Source organism: Schistocerca americana, chromosome 2 (assembly GCF_021461395.2).
Source record: "Schistocerca americana isolate TAMUIC-IGC-003095 chromosome 2, iqSchAmer2.1, whole genome shotgun sequence".
In the NCBI taxonomy this organism is placed as follows: Eukaryota; Metazoa; Arthropoda; class Insecta; order Orthoptera; family Acrididae; genus Schistocerca; species Schistocerca americana.
Window position 1 is genome coordinate 658225906 of NC_060120.1, and position 17999 is coordinate 658243904.

At 45.2% G+C, this 17999-nt stretch overlaps 1 protein-coding gene across 1 annotated transcript in view; it reads left to right on the top strand.

Moving 5' to 3' along the window:
- LOC124595674 overlaps positions 1-17999 on the top strand; it is an 87709-nt gene continuing 69710 nt past the window's right edge. Inside the window, exon 1 of the mRNA XM_047134528.1 lies at positions 1-32. The gene's annotated coding sequence lies outside the window, so the exon portion shown is untranslated. The remainder of the gene's footprint in view (positions 33-17999) is intronic.

Genomic DNA, 17999 nt, shown 5'->3' on the forward strand with positions numbered 1-17999 from the left:
CGAAGCACTCCAACACATCCTGACGTCGAGTGGTAAGTTTTTCACCCAATGTTAAAGAGCTTTCATATGTCTTAGTGACGGTATTTCTCAATATATCTTCATGTGGGTACGGCTGGCACAAGGGAACGATAACAGTTCTTCCATTGTTGATCTGTATCTGGTATTCATTCTTTCTAAGAATCAGTCGGCTGCTTTGGTGATAACAGTGATTCTATTAGAAGTTTTAGAGGGAGGCCAACTGTCTAAGATGGTTAAGGAACTCGGCAAGCGTTTTACCTTCAGTTCCGTGTAGCCTACGACGAGCCGCTTTCACTTCTGCCTACTTCCAGGTAACCCATATTCATTCCCTGTCTGGGCTATAAATTCAAATTTCGACATGCTACCATACTTTTTCCAAGACATAAAGAACTAACAGATGACCAAACTGGGATTAGTGTAGTTTGAGCCAGTGATCCCTCTAAAGCATCTGTAAACAATTAAATAAGCAAAATTGTAGAAACAATCTAAAAATTGTTTTAATTTTGTGGTTCTTATCATATGCCATTCTTCACGAAACCTATCAGATTTAAAAATGCGTAAATTTCGTAGAAAGTAGTAAAGGCTCATTTTTAATAAAGTTCGAGCTATCAACACATTACATTCCACAAGAATCAACATATCACATGAAAAACTTTAAAATCAAAAAGGAATTACTATTAATGTAATATCAGAAAAACACAGCTCATTATTTTTTGAAAGTTTCTCTAAATTTTCAGAGAGACTGTGAATTATAGGCAATCTTAAATAATAAACACACTGATAATGAAAATGAAAATAGCTGCCTTGTTGAGTGAATTTACTTATTTGATAGATAAATTGCAACAATAAAAATAAATTTTTGTGTAACCATTTTTCTGCATTGGTATGATGTGAAAACTCTTAAAACTTTTGAATGAAACAAACGTTATTAACATTGAACACCAGCATTCGTCGTGCCTACATATTGGCAGCCCTCTGACACAGGAGGGCCCCCAATTGTAGCGTGTAACCTGGCGGTGTACTACGTAACTTGTCGGTGTCTGAGAAATATCGTGCTGTGATGGAGTTTCGAATTCGAAGTGTGCGTCCACAAATGGAGCACTCTCTCCTTCAGAATGACACTGTCAGACCATACGCGACCCCGGTGCGACATCTGCAACAATCACTGTCATCGATCATCCTCCGTGCACTCCCAATTGGCCCCATCGGATTTGGAACTTTTCCAAAATTTAAAGCCCATTTCGAGGTCTTCACTGCCACAGTGATGATCCGTCGCAAAGCAGTGGTGTGGTTGTCGCTTGATCAACAAACAGTCCGCAGTGACGATATCACCAGAGTGGTCTCTCTTGTGAGACGTGCGTTCGTCGCCACAGTGATTATGTTGAACAATAAATATGTAGACATGAAGAATAAAGCTAGAATGTTTATAAAGTTTGTTGTATTTGAAAAGTTTAAAAGTTTTCACACAAAAGAACTCAGAGCCGTTACATTTCAGCAGGCCCTCTAAAATGATTGCGAAACCAGCATTGTTATCACAGTGCTACAGTACACAAATTGTAATTTAGTATTTGAGATTTCGTTATCTTAATAAAACAAAACAAGTTTTCATTGTGCATGCCTGTATTGATTATTCAAGTTTTTGTAACCACAAAGCGATGAAATCAAATTTTCACATTTATATACTTTTCGTTACAGTTACAGCATGTAAGATCAGCCGTAGTTCCTTAATTTTGCTACCAGCCGTAGTTTGATAGTTACCAGATATTTCTGATGTACTGCTCATTAGAACAGCGATCATCATAAACAGAAAGAAAATTATTTGGTTCTGTCAAGAGGCAAACTTTTATCAAGTGGCACACCTACTTGGGAGTGCCATTTCGAAGACTGTATGGTAGAGAATAGAGTGATGAAGATACTTGGTACCGAAAGCAACATATATTTGACAAAATGGGAATGTCAACGTAAATAACCTTTCTTGCTGTAAGTTGTAACACTTCGCCGGCAGGCGGTCAGGTCGAAAGGGCTCGGTTCCGACTGTACCTGGGCGTGAGGCTTTCCCAAGAACCAGGCAAGTAAAATTTAAGGAAGTGTTTCCTTCGTTCTGAAAAGCTTTCTGACAGCGGAGTATTATCACAAACGCCTGGAGACACTTGAGTGGAGAGAAGGCTTTCCCATTGCAAACAAGCGGATTTGTTGTTAGGTTGCAGCCTCCTTACCAACTGATGAAAGCACTTCAAGCAGTCGGCTAGAGAACCAGCAGCCAACAGTGAAGTTCTCATGCTACATGACTTCCGCAGTGGCCACCAAGGGAATTTTCGATTCGCAGCAGTAGAAATTTGTCGCCGTGTACAAAGACGGTTAGCTATGATTAGCTGTGTCGATAATTCATTGGATGAAATAGCAAACTGAGCCCACCAACGACAAGATAAAAGAAGAAACTCAGAGCCCAGGAGAGTAGAATGTGGGACAACGAACAAAACTGCCGAGCAGTGGTGCCTGAGGGCTGGGCAGTAGACAGTTGGAAAAAGAAGAAATGAGTCAGTCCGTGTGAGATCATGTGGCCAATGGGAGATCAATTAGTGAGAGGATCCAGAAGTGCCTGAGAAGCATGTTGCTTCGCATAAGGCTGTCTAACTTTACCTTCTGAAGACATGTCAGCCTGTTGCACGTTCTGTTAACTTACGGCTGCGTGATTCAAAATCGGAGGTGTGAAAATTGGACGCTGAATCTGAGAAACGTCAGTAAATCACCTTCCAAAATAATGAATTAGGAGTTAAATGATTACTAAATGAAACCAGAAGCACAATTCTGTTAATTCCTGAGCCGTCGCCTTTTTCTTTTCTCATTTTCTCACCATTGAGTGGCACCTTATTGCTCCCTCAGTCACTGCCTGAAAGAGTTGCTCACTTCCCTCCGTCAATGGCAGCAGCAGCGTTTATCGATTCTAGTACTGCTGTACCATCTTTGGTGTGACCGCTGTATTTTCCGTGTGGTGGTGTGGGTGGGTAGTCGGTCGGTTGCGACAGAGCAGCGAGGAAGTCTCCACGACGTGTGGTCAGGCCAGGACCACCGGCGGCGTGCATGCACGGCCGGAGTTACGAGGCTCTACCTGCCAGAGCTGCAAAGTTCGTTGCCCACAACCTGGATACTGGAGTTGAGTATTCAATTAACCTGTTACGAAACGTCAGCTGCTGTAACATCTCTTCGTTCATTGCCGGTTGTTACTTCCTGGGCCGTTCCCACAAGCAGTAACGTGTTGGTGTGCTGAAGTCGACAAATTTTGCAGCCATCTTCCTGTATGGTGTTCAACTATTGAAATGATTGTAACTTATTAGTGAAGTACACCAGCGTTATCTTCTGCCTTATGGGCATTAACGATCCGGTTACCTGCCCTGGTCGTTAGTGTAGTTTTCTGGCAGTGTGTTTACCTCGCTGTGTTGATGCTGTCCATCATGGCGTGTAGTTCGACAGCTTGATGTAGTTCTCTATTTTTGTTTCCTTGAGTGGTTATTGTGTTGTGGGTTGGCAGGAGAGCCAGCACCGGTATGAGAGGAAGCCGAAAGGCACGCGTTTTAGCTCACGCAGGCTGGCGTGAAGTCTGGAAGAGGACAAGGAAATTAGACTTTAGCAAAAAAGGACGTAGCTGTTGGAATACTTAACTTTAATCCGTAAATGGTGAACGTCACTCTTGACGGTACATGTTTTACAGTATCAATAGTAACCGGTAATGGCGCCTTGCTAGGTCGTAGCAAATGACGTAGATGAAGGCTATGCTATCGTCTCGGCAAATGAGAGCATATTTTGTCAGTGAACCATCGCTAGCAAAGTCTCACTGGGGCGAGTGCTAGGAAGTCTCTCTAGACCTGCCGTGTGGCGGCGCTCGGTCTGCAATCACTGATAGTGGTGACACGCGGGTCCGACGTATACTAACTGACCGCGGCCGATTTAAAGGCTACCACCTAGCAAGTGTGGTGTCTGGCGGTGACACCACGTATTGTACCTTGACTGTGTTTAGACGCCAATTACCAAGACGTAGTCTTCGCTGATATTTCCGGTTGTCGTGCCGCTGGTTGGGTGGAAGAGAATTGATTGGGTTGTTGGGTGGTTCTTCAGCTGTCCCTAGGTCGTGCTGTCACCCTAATATTTAGTGTTATACTTGGCTGCCTGTCTCACTTAACCTGTTCCTCCCAAAGCCGACCCTTGGAAAACTTCTGAGCACCAATGTTCGGCTGTTTGGGATTGCGATTTTTTTTTTTTTGTCTCAAGTATTGTGTGAGGCCTTCAGCTGTGTATTAATTTAGTTTGTTTTAATGTTCAGTATGTGGCCTTCAGCCGAACCTTATGTGAAATATTTTAAGATTAAGGCCTTCAGCCTACTTAAATTAAAATTTGGAAGGTATTCGTCTAAGACCTTTTAAAATTTCCTTACTGGAGATCTTGTTATCCAGGCCGTAAGCCCTCAGTTCTTCTTTTTGTAACTAAGGCCTTCATCCACGTGTATTCCTTAACGCAATTTTAATTACTTGTGTTCTGGCCTTCAGCCGCATTGTTTCTGAATTCTTTTAAGGGCATGTGTGATTAAGTGTTTTAGCTAATAAAGTTTGTATGTTTGTGCAACTAGCAGCAGCTGATTTGGGCCCCTTTCTACAACCTGATCCGCTCTGTCCTCTGAAACCAGATTTCAATTCCGTTAAAGAAAATATTCGGCAAGCAGTGATAACATCATTCTATTGACACCTTACCACATCTGATACAAGGGTCAGGGGTAAGATTCCGATAATCGTGTAAATGAAACAATTGCAATGGTAAAGTTGTACCATGACTGTCGTGACGTTAGCAGAAAAGACAGTACTAAAGAAGAGGACTATATTGAACCCGTGGTCAGAGCTGAGAGCAAGATGGTCATTGAATCTGAATACAAATCTCCAAGGTGGAGCTTCAAGTTATGATATTCTACAAAACGGCTTTAATGGCCCTACATATTGTCTTGTGGTTGTGTCTCGATCTCACCATGGTAGGTGGAGGTGGAAGTGGTTGCAGAACCAGACATTGGTGGCACACCGACGACCTTCACCAACGGCGAAGTGCGAACCAGCCTGAAATATCTCTAAGCCCCCGATACATCTGTTCTGGTGCCGTGGCAGCCCAGCAGGCGTGGATTCAGGCGGTGCAAGTTCTCAGAGAAGAAGGCGTAGGAAGAGGTAATAAAGATTCTCTCCGAAGAAATCATAAGAAGAAATAACTTTGTACCGAGTGTTCCCTAAAAAGAAAAACTCGCATTTCTGCATTTTTTCTTAGAAAACTCTGCTCACCACCCCTGGTCCGTTCTTAAATGTAGGAGGATAATCAGTAATGTGCGTCCTATCATTTAACATGAAACAAGACATCACACTCTCTTTCCATATCTCTGTCTGTTTAGCGAGATGAGTCCTCGTCGGTATAGTCGAGTTACTCTCTCTAACCTCTAGTTCATTCATATTTGCTAATTAAGGAATTTCTTATGTTCCTTACACATTTGGTTTTGCAATGCCAACGTCCAGCACTGACACAAGTCTTTACAGGATCCCAAAATTGTGGATTCTTATTCTATTTTCGAGATAGCGTCTATGGTATCTGACACTTTCTGGGAGAAGTACAGCTTTTTATGTTTCGTTCGCAATAGTGCTTTCTGGCACTTCTCTAAAAAAGCGTTTCTTCTCATCGAACTTCCGGAGTGTGCAAGCAATCGCGAATGGGTGCACTGGAGATCTTATCTGTGTTTGCTTACGATGCTTTGGGTGCCGAACAGTGGCACTGCAAAAGAGTGTCCAATGGCGTGTGAGCCATCGACTTACGTAACTCTTGGTGCTCCTGCTCGAGAACCGTTATAAGTGTGGTGACCTTTGTGGTTCCCTGGTCTATCGTCTCACCTCAAACTGCTTTCAGTGACCTCTTACTTGTACAGGGTGAACATTAATGAATCCGATCAACTGCACGGACGGATTCCGGACTGGAAATGGAGGGAAAAAGGTGATATGAACATCTGTCCAGAAATGCATTGTTGCCACGGTGGATGGCGCGGGCGAACGAGTCACTCTGACAACGTTCCATGTGTTCCTTGTGTGTTTTAGGCTAGATGATTGATGGAGCGTAATGTAAGCAGCAGAATGCTTCGTCGGTGAAGAGGACTGATGACAGAAATTCCATAATTGTGATCGTCTGGTGCAAACCCATCGACAAAATCCTTCCTGTAGAGGGAAATCCGCTGCCAGTAATCCTTGTATTCGTTTCAGGCGATTGGGATAGTAGCGTCTCGCATACAGGATACACATAATCATACTTAGGCTAGCACCATGTTGGACGACCAATTGTGTGGAGTCTATACTAGGGTTCATCTCAGAATCCTGTAGAACCTGTTCCTCCGGTTCTGGTGTACGCACAGTCGTGTGTCTGAAAGGACCCATCATCACACAAACGCACAAGAAAGGTCATGAAATGTTGTGTGATGTGGTTGGTGTCTGTGAGTGAACTCGTTTTAGTATAGACGTACTGCCTCTCTGCTGCTACTTGGCTATACACAAACACCGTCTCGACTTGTTCTCAGATCGGATACTGGACCATTATGCTGCTTACAGTACGCTGCGTTAATCACGCACGCTGCAAGGAACACACGCCATGTGGTCAGAGGAACTTTCATTCGTCAGCGCCATCAACCATGGCAACGATGCATTTCTGGGCACATTTTCATAGGCCTGCCTTCCTCCATTTCCAGTCCTGTTTTTTGTCGGTTTTTTAAGGTTCACCCTGTATATTTTTTTTATGCATTGTCTCCTGTTTCTACTCTGTCAGTAAGTATAATTTCAATGATTGTGAGCAGATTCGAAAAAATCTCCTCTATCATCCAAATGAAATTACGAGACCATTCTCGATCTGGAAATCTATGTGATGAATTCGTTACTTCAGGGCGAATTCAATGCAACACAACCACCACACCCAAAACTGCAAGAACGCCTCACCTGCCCCCATTGTAAAGCCTCCCCCTTCCTTAAACAGTGTCCTATCCTCGCCTCTCCCCCTTTCTGCAACACCTGCAACAAACTCCACCCCACCTTCTTCTCCAAATGCAAAGCAAAACCCCCTCCCACCAACCCTGAGCTCACTGTCCCTGTTCGCCCCAACGAACTGCCCATCCACCCGAACAATTCCCTCCACCCTCCCCCTGCAGCACAAGGCATCATACAGTTTCTAACCATCGTCCTACAGAACATCCACTCCTTCCAGCGACCCCACACCCTCCAGCAGATTTCCCTCGCCGCCCACTCTGTTTTCCACTTAAATACCTATACCAACTACTCCCACAACCAGGCACACTTTGCCTTTGCCTGCCTCGACACCCTCCTTTAAGCCCCTCCCTCCTCACCCTGCTTCCTTCCCCCCTCCCACCTCCTGGAGCATCACCAGTACCACCTCCTCTACATCAAGATTCGCTCCCTCCCTGCCAACAAATACCTCTTCAAGCATACCCTATCCCAGCACGAGGTTGACTTCATCCTTAATGAAACCTTCCTCCAACCTCACCATGCTGTCCACTCCTCTCCCTATCTCCTTCACCACTCCGAAAATCCCCTTCCCATTGCCCGAGGTGGGGTCCATGTTGGCCACCTCAAGCATCTCCCTGTCCGGCCACAACCCCTCCTCAACGACCCAACTGAACACCTTCTCCTCAGCATCTTTTTTCCCTCCCTCACCATCACCTTTGCCACTATCTGTATCTGTTCTGCAGCTCCTCTCCCCTAGACTTCATTTCCCATGTTGACCATACCTTCGCCACCTATGTGATTGCTGCCGACCTCAACATCCACAGCCGTGACCCTGCCACCCTTTGGCAGTGTCATCAGTTCCCTGCCATCCTCCATGGTGACCTTGTTCCTCTCCAACAACACACCTGTCCTGAAAGTAACTCCAGCCCCAATGTTATCCTCACATCCCCTAACCTCCTTGTTCGCATCGCCATGGACATCCTTGATCCTGTTGGTTGTGACCAGCTCCCCATCTTTCTCACTGTCTCCATGGCCCCACTGCAGCCCCCTGCTCAGCTGCCCCTCCAAATTCCTGACATCACCCATGTTTCTTCCTTCCTTCAGAAGACCATCACTGATGCTGTGAAGGCCCATGCCCCTACCAAACTCATCCGCCGTCACCGCCCTCCACTTCCTCCACAGGCTGTCCTTCTTCTTTGTGAATCCCGCAGGATCCTCCCTTCACCCCCGTGATCGGGATACACTCATCCGCCACCGGTAACTACAGCAACGCATCCAGAACCTCCTTACAGGAAAGAAACGCTGGACTGGCACCAGACATGCACGCACCTCAACTCCACCCTCCCTGTCAACTCGTCCAAGTAGTGGTCAGCCTTCCACCACCTTACTGGTAGCCACCCTACCCCATATTACCCTATCCTCCCTTTCCTGATAACCTCAGTAAGGCTAACCATTTTGCTTCCCACCTCTCTGAGGTCATCTCCATTCCTGATTACTCCTTCTTCCCCACCATCCTTGACTGCACTGATACCTCTATACGACCACTCGCCCCTAGCTTCTAGTACTTGGATCAGTTACCCCCCAAAGACATCAACACTCCCATCACTTCACATGACATCACATTTGTCCTCTCCTCAAAATGCAACACCGCCCCTGGTCATGATTTGGTCATCCACCTCCACCTGAAGGAATCCCTCTAGTCCTCCCTGGCTGTCCTTACTACCCTAGACAATGTCCTCCTCTCCACTGGCTTTTACTCCAACCTGTGGAAGACTTCTCATGTCCTGCTGTTCCCTAAACCCAATAAACCCGCTCGGATACCGCTTCCTATCATCCCATCTGCCTCATCTCGTGCTCCTATCGTATTCACTGCCACCTTAACCAGCACCACCTGCTTCTCACTATCCAGTGTGGCTTCCAGCCTTCCTTCTCAACCAATGGCCAGCTCCTTAACTTACCAATCAGTTTTCCCTCCAATTTAACTCCCATTGCTCCACTATCTATGTTTCCCTTGACCTCCAGAACGTCTATGACTGTGTCTGGTATTCTAGGCTCCTCTTTAAACTCCAGACCTATGCTCTCCCTATCAGTTTCATCCGTCTCATTGCTTCTTTCCTCTCCTGTCTTCCATGCTGTGTCACTATCCTCAATTCCAACTCACGCACCTTCTGTACCTCCACTGGCATGCCCAAAGGCTCCATCATTTCCTCTCTATCTTATGTACACTGCTGATGTGCCCAAACCTCCCCTGCCTGTTCATCTCTTCCAATTGGCTGATGACACCGCCTTCCTAGCCCTTTATCCTACCCTTCAACATCCGAAACGTTCCCTCCAAACCCATGTTGCCCAGTTCACCACTTGGTGCAACAAGTGGTTCCTCCGTATCAACCCCTCCAAGACCCAAGCGATCATCATAGGCAGCATCACTCACTCCTTTCGCCTCCATGATTTCTACCTCACCATTTATGGCCATCCTATCCACCTCACTCCTAACTTCAAATTCTTTGGCCTCACCCTCGCCTGTGACCTCACCTGGACTTCCCGTCTCCTTACAGGCCAACACAAAGCTCATTACAGACTCTGCCTCCTGAAACTCCTGTTCAGCTGGACATGGGGACTGCATCCTTCCACCATTCTTCACGCCTACAAATCCTTGATCTGCCCCACCCTTTGTTATCCTAGCGTAGTTGGATTTCCACCTCTCCCAGGTTCTACAAAGCCCTCCAAATCCTTGAACTCCATGCACTCCACCTCACCTTCCACATCTACCTTCTGACCCCCACATGCATCCTCTATGACCCCATCCTCTTTCCCCACCTACTCCTTTTGTTTGATCACATCCACACCCTGTATATTGTCCACCAACTCGATCCCCGTCACCCTCTGGTGTCTCCCTGCCTCTCCACCCCCAGCGCATTGCCACGCCTTTACCATTGTGTCCCACCCTCTCTCCATCTTTACACCCCCCACCTCCTTTCCAAATGCAGCTTCCAGCATCTACCCTGCTGGCGTCTACCCTTCCTACCAACTCAAACCCCGCCATCCTCCTGCCTCCTCCTCAGGGCTCCTTCTCCTCGCCCTCCCTTCTCCTGAGTGGCTTTTCCCCTTCCACACCCGTCCCTCTCCTGTGCTCCCCTTCAGCGTCTCTGCACTCCCTCCTGCCTTATCTTCCCTCTTCATTTCCTGCCTGGCCCATTTCCTGCGTCTTGGTGCGTCCCCTGTCCTCCCTTTTCCTCTTCCTCCCGCCCACATGCCCCCCTCCCCTCTTTTTTCCTCCTACCTCTAGTCCTTCAGCAGTGCCCTACCAGCGGTTTTTATTGTATTTGAGTGTTCTGTCGTTTCCAATGGTTTTGTTTTTTAAGTGTCTCGCTCTGTGTGATTTTTATACTGTGGCTGACTCTTATGTTTCACTCCATCGATTTTAAGTTCACAACGAATTGACAGCTGTGTTCTTTTAACTTTATGTCGACTTTTTAATTGTCCCCCAAGGTCCCGTATTAGTATATGTTTTAACTCCTATCATCTCCATTTACTGTATTTTATGTCCCCATTTTATCCCTATTTTTTATGTAAATGTTCCCCTTGTATTTTTGTTAAAGCCATTTGGCTGAAGAGCAGTGGACTGTGCCACTGGCAGCCCTCCCCTGCCCATATGGCAGAGGAATGATATTACAATAAAGGAAAAAAAAACAAAAAACGATGCAACATCGGCGTGCTGCTAAGGCAATAGTTTCTTCAGAATACAATGCAAATCAGTATACAGTGGAGACCACGCACAAACGAATCCCAAAACACTATTTTTGGATTTTTAAGCGGAAAATAAAAGTAGTAAAAGGGATTTAAGTTTGCTTCATCAGCAAAAACAATTGTTTTAAACAAACTGAATGATTTGAAACTGCGCTTCCCGTGTGTCGTACTGTAGGAGCTGCGTGGACTGACCAGCACGCCCTGTTGCGTCGGGCAAAGCTATACAGATATCTGCGTCCTATGGCTGCCGCCCTGGAGTATACGAGCTAACTTTCCCTGCCTCAGTGTGAACCGCTTCATGGGCTTTCACATGGATATGGTTCACGATTATGCCAAATATCGCCTAAATATGTCATAGGGACGTTTGAAAGTAAGTTATACGTTTCATCCCACGCTAAGCCCATTACGCAATGAGACTGGGGCATTGTCAGAAGAGAATACATGTTCTGGGTTTCCTGCAGACAGAGTTCTGCTGAGGTGTGAACAACAGGTGCAACACAGTGTGCGAGTGAAATGGCGCAGCGACTGGAAACGTACTCCAGTGCTGAAATACGTAGAACACCACGATTCCTGTGGGCAAAAGTTTAAATTGCACACAGACTGATCGTGAAGTTCTGATGGTATCTGGACCAAATGCAATATCGAGTTAAGCCGTAGTGAACTGGTGACAACAATTTGACCCACTCCTCATAGACTTAGGTGTGGTGATTGGCGATGTCCAGATTCCATTCTTTTCTGCAAACTGAAAGAACATCTGGAGCGGGAAAGACATTTTGTAAAGATGAGCTCGATTACAGCAGTTCTTAAAGGCTCGACCAAGGACCTAATTACTCTCGTCGAGGAATTTAAAGATTGGTAGAACATTCGGACTGTGGTTTACAGACACTTATTGATTAATGTTGAAAAACAGTGTCACAATGATATGTGATGCCTCATTGAGTATAATTTACTTGGCCTGGAATAACAATGAATAACTCACTTTTCGAAGTCTCTACATAAAATAGTGGTGCGGTTGTATGCTGAAAGATATCCTGGTCGTGTCAAACAATGATGATTTGTCTTTATTCTGTCTTTGCGACAGTTATAAAAAAAGCTCGATGAACTGGAAGTGTGGAGAATAAAATAAACCAACGTAAAGGAATAGTAACGGACGAAAGAAATGCTATTGATGTTTAAGCAGCGGTAATGTTTATTCGAAATGTCGCTTCGAAGAAGCTTGAACGTGCGACGTGGGACCCACAAAGGAAAGACATGCGAATACTACGGTAGAACAAACTTCATCCTTTCCACATTTTTCTGCATTAACAACTTCGTAACAGTGGCATTCACAGTTAGTTACAGTTCTGCGAATGATGTTAAAGAAAACTGCAAGGTGATGCGCCGTTTCTATGTAAAATTTTGTTTATGGATGACATTAACTACTCCAAGAAAACGACAGAACGCACCAGAAGACCGAGAAGTAGGGCGCTGCAACAGTGGCCGAAACGGTTTTTCTCCAGAACTAGTTTTATACAACATGATGCCGTACCACACACAGAAAACTTTTATGTTGACTGACTGGCCGCGGGAACTTACGAAGTTATACTTCAAGAAAGACTACTCACAAAATTTCAAGACCCAACTGTAATTGATGACTCTAGAAACATGATACTATACCCTACATGTCGCTCTCGTAGGTATCGTCAGAAAATATTAGATTAACTATAGCTCGCACAAAGCCATTCAAACAATCATTCTTCCCGCTCTCCATAAGTGAATGGGAGGGGAAAGGGCCCTAATAACTGATATAATGGGGTGCACACTCTGTTATGCAGTTAACGGTAGTTTGTAGAGTATAGATGTAGGTGCACATGTAAATGCAGCTGCAGAAGTAACGTTTAAAAACGATGAGCAAACTGATCTTCGCAAAACACACTGTTGGTCAGTTGGAAGTCCACGCTGGCTGAGACAAGAGGACGACCAACGTGGGATGCAAGCATTTCAAGAATCGCATCATTAATCTCCGTCTTATTGACAGGGCTTTTAATAACGACAGTTACCTGCAGTTCCCAACAGATATACTGCTGCAGTTATCAGTTATTGGAAGACATCCCAATTGACCTAAGGCAATCCCTGTGGTACCAACGTAACGGATTTTCCGCCCATTCAGCACAGATAAATGGAGACTGTCTTAACAGAACATTTGGAGATTCTTGGATTTTTTTCATTTGGAAAATATGAAATGGCCTGAATTCTGACCAGACTTAATCTATCTGTACACATATCTAGGGGAAAATAAAACAATGGGGCTACAAGAAAGCACCGACTACTCCCGAAGACATGAAATGCCGTACAGCTCTAGACTGTGCTGCAGTAAGTTCAGATGAAAGTCAAACGGCAGTACGGTCTATATGGAATCGCTTTATAGCTCAAGGTCAACATTTTGAGCGCTTGTTATCATTATCACTAATAACTAATTAGTCACAAAAAAGTGCATCCAATTTTTCGACTTTCGTGTGCGTAGCCGAAGTCTGAATATTTTTGCTTGGTTATCTGATCGCTACAGCACCAAAAGACCGAACGGCTTCCAGCGCACGTCAAACGTACCTGAGTTGCCTAAATTTAGTAAGTTAACTATATGTTTGAGGAACTTCATCTTGTGACGGCCGAACTACTTAGCGGCGCTATTATCTTATTACTCTTTAAACAAGTTTCACACATTTCCAGAATGAATTTTGACTTCGCAGCACAGTGTGCACTGTTTTGAAACTTCGTGAATGATTAAAACTGCGTTCCATACCAAGACTCGAAGCTGGAAACTTTGCATTTCGTAAGCAAGTGCTTTGCCAAAGCACAAGTAACGACCCTCCTCACAGTTTTACTTCCGACAGTACCTCATCTTCTACATTCCAAATTTCAAGAAAGTTCTCCATTATACCTTGTGGCATTAGCACTGCTGGAAGAAAGGATATTGTGGAGATACGGTTTCGCCACAGCCTGGGGGATTGTTTACAGAAGTAATTTCTACTCTACAGGAGAGTATGCACTGATTTGAAACTACTTAGTATATTAATACGGTTGGAGCACTTGTGCAAAAACAAGGAATGCTCACAGATTCGCCTTCTGGTCTGCCACACAGTTTTAATCTGCCATGAAGTTTCTGATCAGCACATACTTCACTAAAGAGAGAAAATTCATTCTGAGAAAGATCTCTCAGGTTGTGGCTAAGCAAGGAATGCGCAATATTGTTTCTTCCATAGACACTAAATCCGAAACGCGTACAGTAGAACTACTGTTAAGGCACTGCTGGAAGCAAAGCTGTGAGAAATATCCATTTTAATATATACAATGGAGTGCAAACTCGAAGCAAAGAGGATGAGGAATGTCACAGCGTCTCCAGCTGCAGTGCAACTGATACATCGCAGTAGGAGAACACAGAACCGATGGAGGTCAGCCAGTGTCGAACATCAGACCACATTTCTTGCGCTGATACCGAGGACTGGCAGAGTCTCCAAACGCAAAGTTACAAATTTGCAACCTTAAATCTCAACCGAATAGCGTCTGATACCAATGTGTTAACTTTCCACCGATATTTTTATGCTGCTGATCTAGACGTTACCTTTCTTCAGGAAGCCTCTAATAGCAAATTATCTGTTGCAGGAACTATGGTCACGCTCAAGCATCGAATCCCATGTACCCTGCAGACCCTACTCCCCTCTGAGAGAGGTACATTCATTCGGCTATACGACCTGAAGTTGAGAATATTTATGCTTGTTTGGAAACGGAAAAAAAAATGGTTCAAATGTCTCTGAGCACTGTGTGACTTAACATCTGAGGTCATCAGTCCCCTAGAACTTAGAACTACTTAAACCTAACTAACCTAAGGACATCACACACATCCATGCCCGAGGCAGGATTCGGAGCTGCGACCGTAGCGGTCGCGCGGTTCCAGACTGAAGCGCCTAGATCCTCTCGGCCACAAAGGCCGGCGTTTGGAAACGAATCACAAAGTGGAAATATGTGGTTTCTGTTACGGCTATACAGCACTGGTTTTCACCCTTTGAGTGTAATTCTGGGAGGAGATTTCAGTTGTGTCATATCTAAAGACGAGCAAACATCATTTTACAATTATTCGGGACAACTTCACACATTAGTAATTCAAATATCGCCCAAAGATATTTGGCAGCGACTGAAACCGATTATCGTAGCCTACTCATATGAGTACGTCACAGTGACTTCAGTCAGCCGTTTCGACAGATTCTACGCATAAAGAAAACTACCACCAAATATCGTCGCGATGTGGCTTGTCAGTTTTTCAGATCGCACAGGTTTCCACACACCGGTATGAAACCTGCATCAGAAAATGTATGTGGACAGAAGATTCTGGCAACTGAGTTGTAGCCTTCTAGAGCACACAGACCAAACTTATCAATTGACGTTGGCTGTGCGATCAAAATTTCAGTGACGCATATTTTGTTGGACCATACTTACTAAGATGAAACTGAGAGACTACTTAGAAATGTATGCAGTTAAACGAGCAATGTGGAGTAAGACGACTAAAGAGTACTACTTCCTAACGCTGCAGCAACAATATTCTGGCTTTGTGCGTTCTCCAAAAATAGCGCAATCAAACGGATTGAAGCAGAGATCACGAGTACAGTACGTTAGACTTCTGTCAGTTCCAAAGTCAGTGTTAGGGGCTATGCCGACCGTATGTATACCGCCTCATCCCTTTACCACGTAATTCAAGAGTGGCTGCGGGACCGCTGTCAGTTAATCACCAGAATACACGATTATATGGGCACACAATACAGTAGGCAATACATTCTAAAGGAATCACGGACATCACAAACATCGAACCATATCTAGACACACCTGATCAGTTCACAAAAACCACCGAATAATAAAAGAGACCTGAACTGCAATATGAACAGTGGTGGAAGTGCATTCAGCTTTAAAAACTGCATCACAGTGCAAGTTTCTGGCGCGGGTGGCCTTCCGGTAAATTCTTCTGGGCGTTACTAGCGTCTTTTGGTTCAAATGGTTCAAATGGCTCTGAGCACTATGGGACTTAACTGCTGAGGTCATCAGTCCCCTAGAACTTAGAACTACTTAAACCTAACGAAGGACACCACACACATCCATGGCCGAGGCAGGATTCGAACCTGCGACCGTAGCGGTTTCGCCGTTCCAGACTGTAGCGCCTAGAACCGCACGGCCACTCCGGCCGGCACTAGCGTCTTTTCGGCGACATTTTCACAGAAATAACGAAGTGCTTTAAGTTGCGACCGTCCCGGCGGATTTCACTCAGGGAATCACAGTACTCAGTTCCAAACGACGAAAGCCGTGACCATCGAATCTCGTTATTACACTCTACTTCCCGACGCACGCTCTGAACGACAGATTGGAACCTCTTTAACGCCTATCCCTGGATCGCACTAACACAGCACCACTGACAGCAGATCAATAATTATCCGATTTAAATGATCACGTAAGCATCAACTGACATCGCATTTTTAGACCTCGAAAGACTGTGTTGCCGAACAGAATATGGTTATCAATTGCGCACGATGTATGCTCTTGGTTCTAGCTGTCATATGATCGACATTAAAAATAACTGAAAAGCGACCGGAACCCATCTATTTGCAAAGACAACTTCGACAAGGTCTCCGTTTATGTGCTGGTTTGTTCTCGATCGCCAAAGAATCCTTCGTACAAATGCATCACACTCTATCGGCCATCAGTCTATATGGACTGAAAACAGTTGTCCAATCTACACAGACAGACTCACCCTGATACTCCAAGATGACAGAGACACGCCGCACACCCAACAGATTCTGCCTGACTACAAACAGTACAGCGGGACACTCTTGAATATCCACAAATCTGGAATCTCACCCATTCTCAAGAACCACAACACCATAGTTTGCAAGTACACATCCAGAAAAATCTGGGGATGTTCTTTACTGCCTGCGCTAGTATATGATAAGGATGAAGTGGCGCATTAGGTGCAAAATATAAAAACCATCTACGTAGGTAAAACGTGAGGTATAGGACCTCGATCTCTACCAAAAAGTTTTCTACGTCAGTCGGTGCATTCTTACTCTCCTCTAGCTTGTAGCGACAGTGCTGTCCATGCCTAACTGCTATCACACAGGATATCCTGGCCTCGACATCTTGGTACGACTGGCATTACATTGTATTCGATGTACACCCAACAACTTGGAGGTTTTGTACTTAAAAAATCCAGGAATAAACTGACAGGCTGTACTTCCCAACAGCAGTAGAAAATTTTCAGTAATACTGACAACAGCATAATCAAATGCCATTACGCATCCTTCCAGCATGAAATCGATTCACCGCTGCTCCTAGATGTCGCTGCAACTGTTGTACCAGAATACATTGCCTTCTAATTCCAGGCTCGAAACACGGTGAGGGAGGGAGTGCTTCAGAGCTCCAAATGTTGTTCAAATGTATGTGAAGTCTTATGGGACTCAACTGCTAAGGTCATCAGTCCCTAAGCTTATACACAACTTAACCTAAATTATCCTTAGGACAAACACACACACTTATGCCCGAGAGAGGAACTTCCGCCGGGACCAGCCGTCAGAGGTCCACAATATTCGTATACTATTTGTGCTTTGACCTCTTCTGCCGCAACCCTTAGCAAACAGGATCCCACAGCTCAGTCAGTCCATCGAATGATACCTACATTCGTACCCGCAACTTGGTATGAAGTGGTCACCTATGCACGGCTATGCATGAGAAGATGAACAGAAGCGAGACTCGAAGCGGCGCCTTGTCAAACTAGGAATGGTTGGACCAGTATAAGTAACAGCACAATGCTTTCCTGAGCAGAGTAAATGCCGCCACCACCAAATGCCGCTACGTGTTTGCCGGTGTGGACAATGGTGCCCATGGCAACCGAGGAACTTGCTCTTCACACCTACTGCCCAGCCAACCGTCCCGAAGCGACATCCTCACACATTGCTGGCTTTGCAATAATATACCAAGAACTTCAACCACACTTTGTATACTAACATACGTTTGTAACTAATCCTACATTCATTCACAATGAGCAATCATTCATGTTTGGGATAGGTTGTTACAGGTACATGTCATGTTGTCTATCATTTGTAGCCGCGCGGGGTTAGCCGAGCGGTTTACGGCGCTGCAGTCATGGACTGTGGGGTTGATTCCGGCGGATGTTCGAGTCCTCCTTCGGGCATTGGCGTG